This window comes from Oncorhynchus mykiss, unplaced genomic scaffold, assembly GCF_013265735.2.
Source record: "Oncorhynchus mykiss isolate Arlee unplaced genomic scaffold, USDA_OmykA_1.1 un_scaffold_827, whole genome shotgun sequence".
In the NCBI taxonomy this organism is placed as follows: Eukaryota; Metazoa; Chordata; class Actinopteri; order Salmoniformes; family Salmonidae; genus Oncorhynchus; species Oncorhynchus mykiss.
In genome coordinates, this window is record NW_023494274.1 from 16,714 (window position 1) to 24,138 (window position 7,425).

The 7,425-nt window shown below is 45.9% G+C and overlaps 1 pseudogene; it reads right to left on the reverse strand.

The window, feature by feature from the left end:
- Positions 1–1,522: 1,522 nt before the first annotated feature.
- On the reverse strand, positions 1,523–3,159 carry LOC118963006 (annotated as a pseudogene).
- Positions 3,160–7,425: the final 4,266 nt, after the last annotated feature.

Here is a 7,425-nt window from a genome sequence, read left to right on the forward strand (position 1 = left end):
ACCATTTTAGTTGGCCATTTTTATCATTCAGAAATGTGGTGGGTACTCTCTTCGTTCTCAGGGCTTTATCCTGCTAACTGTTACAAATGTCCGAACTGAATTTGGTTAAAGGGCTTTTATGTACTCTACCATTCAAAAGTTTGGGGTCACTTAGAAATGTCCTTGTTTTTGTTGATTAAAATAACATCAAATTGATCAGAAATACAGTGTAGACATGGTTAATGTTGTAAATAACTACTGTAGCTGGAAACGGCTGAATTTTAATGGAAAATCTACATAGGCATACAGAGGCCCATTATCAGCAACCATCACTCCTGTGTTCCAATGGCACGCTGTGTTAGCTAATAAAAGTTTATCATTTTAAAAGTCTAATTGATCATTAGAAAACCCTTTCACAATTATGTTAGCACAGCTGAAAACTTGTTCTGATTAAAAAACCAATAAAACGGTCCTTCTTTAAACTAGTTGAGTATCTGGAGCATCAGCGTTTGTGGGTTCGATTACAGGCTCAAAATGGCCTGCAACAAAGAACTTTTCTGAAACACATCAATCTATCCTTGTTCTAAGAAAGAAATGCGATAAATTGCCAAGAAATTGAAGATTTCGTACAACGCTGTGTACCACTCCCTTCACAGAACAGCGCAAACTGTCACTAACCAGAGTAGAAAGAGGAGTGGGAGGCCCCGGTGCACAACTGAGCAAGAGGACAAGTACATTAGAGTCTCTAGTTTGAGAAACAGACACCTCACAAGTCGTCAACTGGCAGCTTCATTAAATAGTACCCACAAAACACCAGTCTCAACATCAACAGCGAAGAGGCGACTCCGGGTGTTGGCCTTCTAGGCAGAGTTCCTCTGTCCAGTGTCTATGTTCTTTTGCCCATCTTAATCTTTAATTTTTATTGGCCAGTCTGAGATATGGCTTTTTCTTTGCAACTCAACACACACAGCCACACACACACAGCTGATTGTGTAGAGCATGATTGCAGTAGAGCATGCTGAGAGATGAGTCTATTACTCTCACATCCCCTCTCCTTCTCTCCTCTCTCTCTCTCTCTCTCTCAATTCAAATCAAAGGGCTTTATGGCAAAAGTATGTTTACATTTACAAAGCAAGGGAAATAATAAACAAAAGTGAAATAGACAATCACATACTAAAGGGCTGGTTGGGGCTGAGGGAAGGGGGTAATGTTTCAGTTCTGCGATATGATAGGCTGAAATCCAGCTGGCAGGAAGGAAGCATCATCCCCACAGGAAACAGCAGGAAGGGAGGAGGGTGGGTGGTAGGAGGGGGAGAAGAAGGAGGGGGGGGGTAGAGGATGGGGGGAGGAGGGGAGGAGGGGGAGAGAGGAAGGGGAGAGAGGAGGGGGAAACGAGCAGGAGAGGAGGGGAGGAGGGTTGGGGGTAGGAGGGGGAGAAGAAGGAGGGGAGAAGGAGGGGAGGTAGAGGATGAGGGGAGGAGGGGGAGAGAGGAAGGGGAGAGAGTAGGGGGGAGACGAGCAGGGCAGGAGAGGAGGGGAGGAGGGAAGGATAAATACTCCTAAAGATTCCTCTCTATATATGTGTGTGTGAATGTACCTTGTACTTGGCAGTCAACTGCTCGGTGGTGTCCCGCTCCTTCCTCAGATCTCCCATCATTATCTCCTTCTCTCCCAGAAGCCTCTGCTTCTCCACAGCCAATAGTGATCCATCTTCTCTGATGGCCTTATTCTCCTCCTCCAGCCTCTCCTTCTGCAGCTTCCTCTCCTTCTCCACCTCCTCTTCTCCCTCCTCATCCCCTTCTCCGTCCCAGCCCTCCTCCCCTTCCTCCTTCCTGTGTTTGCCCCTCCCTTCCTTGTGGCTGAGCTGTGCGCGGAGCCGTGCAATCTCCTTCTGGAACTCTCTGAGCAGGGCGTCTTTAGGGTCTTCGTTAACTCTTGGCTGGTTCTTGATGTTCTTAGCTCTGTTAGCGTAGCGGAGAGTGGTGAGGGTCTCCTCGTAGTGTTGGGGGGGCGGGCCTAGTGTAGCCACCATCACCGTCTTGGCGTTCCCTCCCAGAGAGTCCTGTAATAACCGGGTCAGTTTAGAGTCCCGATAGGGAACATGGCCGCTACGCCCGTCTGCCAGGGCTGAGATCACGTTGCCTAGCGCTGACAGAGACAGGTTGATCTTAGCGGCTTCCTTCAGGCGTTCCCCGTGGACGCCCGTCTTTGCCTGCCGCTCGCTGCCCGCCAGGTCACCAGGTTGAGCCGGCCCACCCTGATGTGGCTGCCGTCCATCCGGCCCCGTCTGGGAACACTCCACCGTGATGAGGAACAGGGTGTGGGAACGGGAAGAGTGTTCGTTCATGTCTGTCGCTCCACCGAGCGCAACCTGGTTCCCATAAGTTCATGAGCTCCCTCTATCTCCTTCACGCTCTTACACACGCACGACGTCAGTCACGCACATACACCCCGCTCTCCGGGCTCTCTCTCAGCTCCAGGGTGTGGGGGGGCTGGGTGTGCACGTTGGGGACATGAGGGGCGTGCACGTTAGGATCCAGTAGATCCCTGATCTCCTCTCGGTAGATCTCCAGGTAAGAGGCTCTGACCAGGTACTGGCGGTCGGCGCGGAGCGGGAGATCTGGGTGAAGACGTGTTCGAAGGCGTTGGGGATGACGCCCCGCCTCTCTGGCTCTAGCCACGCTCCCTGCATGGTGTAGGTCTTTCCGGTGCCCGTCTGGCCATAGGCAAAGATGGTTCCATTAAACCCGTCCAGGACTGAGTGGATCAGCGGGCGTACTGTCTCATCGTACAGATCACGTTGTCTAGACGATGCGTCATACACAGAGTCGAACGTAAACGTCTTCCGAGGCTCGCCGGGCAGAGGCGCGAGGGTTCTGTAAGACCACCTGACCCCGATGTACATCCATCTCTACGATCCCTCCCCTTCCTCCTGGTGTCCCGTAAACACCAGCTGCCTCTTTTCCGGTTTAACGGGCGACAGCGAACCACAACCTTCACAGTCTCACTACTCTTTATCTTAGACATCTGAAGTGGCTATCAGGTAACTATTATTAGAGATTTATAGAAATTAACATTTGTTATTATCAGTTGATCTCTTTCTCCTTACTGGACACTGTTCTTGCTAGTATTTACCAGGTAATGATCCAACTGGGAAATTGATGCTTGGTATATCACTTAGTACTGATTTAACACAATGGTGCTAAAGAAACAAATTCATAGGCCTACCATGTTATTATCAGGTCATTATTAATGAATTTACTAGGTCTTTGAGTAGTCAAAACAGTAAAATATAGAGCAGGTAACAGAGTAATACATGAGTCCTATCTGACTGGATGATAACAGCGTCACACTGAACACCAGGCCTCTAGTCCTGCCATGCTAATGACAAATTAGCTTGTTTACAAATAACATTAAATTAGCCTATTTATCAATAATAATAATAATCATAATCGGTTTTGGTCCCACAGTTAAAATATTAGTGCATGTATTGGTCTGTCGAATATCATTCTGTCTCTATCTATTTTCCTCTACAATCTCTCTTCAGATCCCCACCGGGCCATCTCATATAGATTATTATGCAATAATTTTGTAGATATTATATTCACATTCTTTAAACCAATCCATCCGTGTGTTTCTCACCGTCAACAATATGATTTAATCCGCGTTAACTAGCGGTATTAAACACACTTCACGGTGTGCTCAGTGATCACGACGGTTCCGTTGAGGTCCGGGTGCATTCTGTCCGTCTGTCCGTTAACAGGGGTTCATTCGATAATAAAGCCAGCTCCGCCTTAACAAGTCCCCGGTCAATCAAAAGATTTACCAACGGTTTTTCATCCTGCCTCCGTGCCCGGAGATATACCCTAATGCTCTCGTGCCGCAGAGGAGATGCTGCGGCTCCATTAAAAGTACTGAGAGCGAGTTTCAGGATGAACAGAGAGGAGATACACACAACACACACACACACATACATACACAAACACATCATTACCTCATTCAGCCACACCCACTGCAGAACGCAATGACGGGACCATGGGAAATGGAGTTTTACACTATTATTAAGTCAAATCAAGTTTTAAGGCTGCATTTATTGATTTGCATACGTTATCGCAGGTGCAGCGAAATGCTTATGTTTCTAGATCTAACAGTTTCGGTGATAATACCTAGTAATATAAAACAATAAACACATAATTCAAACAAACAATGTAAAGAAATAAATTAAGAAATATCAGAAGGAGCAATTTCAGAACCCTTGACTTTTACACATTTTGTTACGTTACAGTCTTATTCTAAAATGGATTCAATAGTTGTTTTTCCCTCATCAATCTACACACAATACCCCATAATGACAAAGCAAAAAACAGGTTTTTATAAATGTTAGCTAATTTATTAGAAATAAACTGACATACAACATTTACATAAGTATTTAGACCCTTTACTTTGTTGAAGCACCAGTGATTACAGCCTCCAGTCTTCTTGGGTATGAGCTACAAGCTTGGCACACCTGTATTTGGGGAGTTTCTCCCATTCTTCTCTGCAGATCCTCTCACGCTCTGTCAGGTTGGATGGGGAGCGTTGCTGCACAGCTCTCCATAGATGTTTGATCGGGTTCAATTCCGGGCTCTGACCGGGCCACACAATAACATTCAGAGACTTGTCCCGAAGCCACTCCTGCATTGTCTTGGCTGTGTGCTTAGGGTCATTGTCCTGTTGGAAGGTGAACCTTCACCCCAGTCTGAGGTCCTGAGCAGTTTGGAGCAGGTTTTCATCAAGGATCTCTGTAACTTTGCTCTATTCATCTTTGCCTTGATCCCGACTAGTCTCCTAGTGCCTGCCGCCAAAAAACTCCACAGCATGATGCTGCCATCACTATGCTTCACCGTAGGGATGGTGCCAGGTTTCCTCCACTTGGCATTTAGGCCATAAAGTTCAATCTTGGTTTCATCAGACCAGAGAATCTTGTTTCTCATGGTCTGAGAGTATTTAGGTGCCTTTTGGCAAACTCCAAAGCGAATGTCATGTGCCTCTCAATTTCGAGTCTCATGGCAAAGGGTTTGAATACGAATGTAAATAAGGTATTTCTTGCTTTTAATACATTTGCAAACATTTCTAAAAAACCTGTTTTCACTTTGTCGTTATGGGGTTTTGTGTGTAGATTACTGACAATTGTTTTATTTAATCCACTTTAGTTTAAGGCTGTAACGTAACAAAAATGTGTAAAAAAGTCAAAGGGTCTGAATACTTTTCTGAAGTCACTATAGATAATTGTGTACAGACGGTATGGACAGTAGGGTACTAGGGGGTACTAACCCCCCTCTGTAATTCACATCAAAAACCACAAGATTTAAAAAAAAAAAAAATGTGTAGATATATTCCAATTAAGGTCATATCTATATTTATATGTTTAAATATACAAGTAGGAAAGCAGCCTTAAGATAAATATCCACATGTTTAGAGAGGTAATTAGACAATAGCTGTGTTTGACTACCAATACAACATACTGTATACTACATTCTATATACTATTAGTTCATTTAATTAAGTATTAGTACTAGTGCTAGCCCTGTCTACCGGAAGGTGATGCTGTTGCTATGCAACCTCTTGCTAGATAGTTAGCATAACAAATTACTATCTAGACATCTTGCTGTTTGTAATTTCAATCCGGAGTGCCAGAGTTTGCTCAGAGTGCGCTCTGGGAGTTCGTAAATTCAGAGCGTTGTCAGATTGTAAGTGAGGATGCGGTTTGGGATGCTGACTGGGCTGGCAGCCTAGCAAGGGTTAACACGCTTACATGACTTACTGACGTTGGCCACAGAGAACGAGAGCATCGACATCACAATGTTATTTTCTTTGAAGCGGGTGAAGAAGGTTTAGCTTATCCGGGTGCAAGGCGTCTGCTATATGGCTGGCTGTGTCTTATCCGGGAGCAAGGCTCTGCTATGTGGCTGGCTGTGTCTTATCCGGGAGCAAGGCGTCTGCTATATGGCTGGCTGTGTCTTATCCGGGAGCAAGGCTCTGCTATGTGGCTGGCTGTGTCTTATCCGGGAGCAAGGCGTCTGCTATATGGCTGGCTGTGTCTTATCCGGGAGCAAGGCTCTGCTATGTGGCTGGCTGTGTCTTATCCGGGAGCAAGGCGTCTGCTATATGGCTGGCTGTGTCTTATCCGGGAGCGAGGCGTCTGCTATATGGCTGGCTGTGTCTTATCCGGGAGCAAGGCGTCTGCTATATGGCTGGCTGTGTCTTATCCGGGAGCAAGGCGTCTGCTATATGGCTGGCTGTGTCTTATCCGCGAGCAAGGCGTCTTCTATATGGCTGGCTGTGTCTTATCCGGGAGCGAGGCGTCCGCTATGTGGCTGGCTGTGTCTTATCCGGGAGCAAGGCATCTGTGATATGACTGGCTGTACCTTTATAATCCGTGATTGTCTGAAGTCCCTGCAACTTACATCATGTGTCTGAGCCATTGAATTGCAACTCCAGTTTGTCCCTGTACTATCTTTTTGCCTTTGTTGTTGCCTTACGGAGGTCATAGCTGGTCCGTTTGTACACGTCAATGTTCCCAGCAACCTTGCCATGGTTAAATGCGGTGGATCGCGCTTTCAGTTTTGCGAGGATGCTGCTATCTATCCATGGTTTTTGGTTACAATTTACACAGTGGGAACAACATGCTCTATTTACATCCTGATGAACCCAGTCACTGAGTCAGTGCATATATCAATACTGTTCTCTTCCTGGTGAACCCAGTCACTGAGTCAGTGCAGACATCAATACTGTTCTCTTCCTGGTGAACCCAGTCACTGAGTCAGTGCAGACGTCAATACTGTTCTCTTCCTGGTGAACCCAGTCACTGAGTCAGTGCAGATGTCAAAACTGTTCTCAATGGCAACCCGGAACACTTCCTAGTCTGCGTGATCAAAACAATCTTGAAGCATAGATTCCGACTGGTCAGACTAATGTTGAACAGTCCCTTACCACGGGTGTTTCCTGTTTAGGTTTCTGCTGTTAGGTGGGGAGGAGCAGAATGGAGGCATGATCTGATTTGCTGAAAGGAGGAAGAGGGAGGGACTTGTAGCCGTCCCGGAAAGGGAGAGTAGTAATGATCAAGAGTTTGTGATGCACGTGCAGCACAAGAGATGAGTTACCGGAACGGTTGTTGCTAACGTGCGCTGATGTTTTTAGAATGACGTTGTAAGTAACAGCCAACTTTCCAGGACATAGACATGTTTTATATGGGCAGAAAGCTTACATCCTTGTTAATGTAACTGAAGTGTCCAATTTACAGTATCTATTACAGTGAAAAAATACCATGCTATTGTTTGAGGAGAGTCCACAACAACAACAACACTTTTATCATGGCAACTGTTTTATGCATTCACCTCTGAAGGTAAATAATGTACTTACATTTAGTAATCTTGCTCTGATTTGTCATTCTGAGGGTCCCAGAGAT